This window comes from Solea solea, unplaced genomic scaffold, assembly GCF_958295425.1.
Source record: "Solea solea unplaced genomic scaffold, fSolSol10.1 scaffold_175, whole genome shotgun sequence".
Lineage (NCBI taxonomy): Eukaryota > Metazoa > Chordata > Actinopteri > Pleuronectiformes > Soleidae > Solea > Solea solea.
In genome coordinates, this window is record NW_026704148.1 from 20,001 (window position 1) to 22,500 (window position 2,500).

Below are 2,500 nucleotides of genomic sequence, written 5' to 3' on the forward strand. Positions count from 1 at the left end.
TTGTGTGAAGAGCCACTCTTTGGAAATTTCGTCAGAGTGCCACCTTTTCGAAATTTCTTCTAAGTGCTCTCAAAAGCTGGGTTTCTATATATGTGCCGGGAGTGTCGCACAAAACCCACAAACTCGACCAAACATGCTCTCTGGCCTATGTTGCGCAGCATCCCGGTAAACCTCTAACTCGCCCAATTGTCAATGTTTCGCCACAAAAACAACTTTATTCTACTCGCCTGGTCCCTGCCAAGGGCCCTGCGTTGTTTGATTTTGATTAAATTGCTTTTTTACACATTTTCCCCGTGCCCCTGGTAGCCAAGGGCACTTAGAAGAAATTTCAGATTCTCGCCTCGTGCCCCTGGTAGCCAAGGGCACTTAGAGTAAATTTTGAAAAAGTTGGCACTTAGAAGAAATTTCAGATTCGTGCCCCTGGTAGCCAAGGGCACTTAGAGTAAATTTTGAAAAGTTGGCACTTAGAAGAAATTTCGAAAAGTCGGCACTTAGAAGAATTTCCGAGTCGCCCCGGTTCTCGGGGACCGGGCCGAGCGCCGACCTCTGTCCGAGCGCGAGCGCCTATTTTCGGATAAGTTGGGACGACTTCCACGGTCCGTATCTCGGTCATTTCTCCACCTTTTCGGATGGAACCAACGGTGTCGCGTTGCCCCGGTCCCCGCCGAGGGCCCTGGGGCGTGGGATCCTGAGTTTTCCCCGTGCTTCCTGTGGTTTTCGGCCGTGGAAAAACCCTAGGCGCGCCGGTTCTCGGGACCGGGCCGAGCGCCGACCTCTGTCCGAGCGCGAGCGCCTATTTTCGGATACGCCGAGTCGATTTCAACGGTCCGTATCTCGGTCATTTATCCACCTTTTCGGGTGGAACCGACGGTGTCGCGTTGCCCCGGTCCCCGCCGAGGGCCGTGGGGCGTGGGATCCTGAGATTTCCCCGTGCTTCCTGTGGTTTTCGGCCGTGGAAAAACCCTAGGCGCGCCGGTTCTCGGGACCGGGCCGAGCGCCGACCTCTGTCCGAGCGCGAGCGCCTATTTTCGGATACGCCGAGTCGATTTCAACGGTCCGTATCTCGGTCATTTATCCACCTTTTCGGGTGGAACCGACGGTGTCGCGTTGCCCCGGTCCCCGCCGAGGGCCGTGGGGCGTCGGGTCCTGAGTTTTCCCCGTGCTTCCTATGGTTTTCGGCCCTCGAAAAACCCAATTCGCCCCGGTTCGAAAAAGCGGCACTTAGAAGAAATTTCGAAAAAGTGCGCTCACTTGGAAGCCGTGTTCCTATGTATGTGCCGGGAGTGTCGCACACAACCCACACAAACTCGACCAAACATGCTCTCTGGCCCATGTTGCGCAGCATCCCGGTAAACTCGGCCAAACATGCTCTCTGGCCCATGTTGCGCAGCATCCCGGTAAACTCGAACCAAACATGCTCTCTGGCCCATGTTGCGCAGCATCCCGGTAAACCTCCGCCGCGGTTCTCGGGACCGGGGCCGAGCGCGAGCGCCTATTTTCGGGTAAATTGTGACGACTTTTGACGGGCCGTATCTCGGTCATTTCTCCACCTTTTCGGGTGGAACCAACGGTGTCGCGTTGCCCCGGTCCCCGCCGAGGGCCCTGGGACGTCGGGTCCCGAATTTTCCCCGTGCTTCCTATGGTTTTCGGCCGTGGGAAAACCCTATTCGCCCCGGTTCTCGGGACCCCGGCCGAGCGCCGACCTCTGCCCGAGCGCGAGCGCCTATTTTCGGGGTAAATTGTGACGACTTCCACGGGTCATATCTCGGTCATTTCTCCACCTTTTCGCATGGAACCAGCGGCGTTCCACTCCTCTGGCCCCTGCGCAGAGCCCTGCGTTGTGACATTTTGATAAAAGCATCACCCTGGGTGGCCCTGGGAGGCGTACCTATTTTTTTGGCATAAAGAGGGGCGATTTAAAACGGGCCGTATCTCCGTCACTCCTGCACCTTTTCGCATGGGATGAACGGCGTTCCACTCCTCTGGACCCTGTGCAGAGCCCTGCCTTGTAACATTTTGATAAAATCACGTTTTTAGCCATTCTCCCGTCGGTGGCCCTGGGAGGCGTACCTATTTTTTTGGCTTAAAGAGGGGCGATTTACAACGGGCCGTATTTCGGTCACTCCTGCACCTTTTCGCATGGGATGAACGGCGTTCCACTCCTCTGGACCCTGTGCAGAGCCCTGCCTTGTAACATTTTGATAAAATCACGTTTTTAGCCATTCTCCCGTCGGTGGCCCTGGGAGGCGTACCTATTTTTTTGGCTTAAAGAGGGGCGATTTACAACGGGCCGTATTTCGGTCACTCCTGCACCTTTTCGCATGGGATGAACGGCGTTCCACTCCTCTGGACCCTGTGCAGAGCCCTGCCTTGTAACATTTTGATAAAATCACGTTTTTAGCCATTCTCCCGTCGGTGGCTCCTCTGGCTCTCTGCTCCCCCAGCCTGGGCTCCTCACCTTGGGCCACAGCCCCCTGCTCACAGAGCCCCCTGCTCCTCT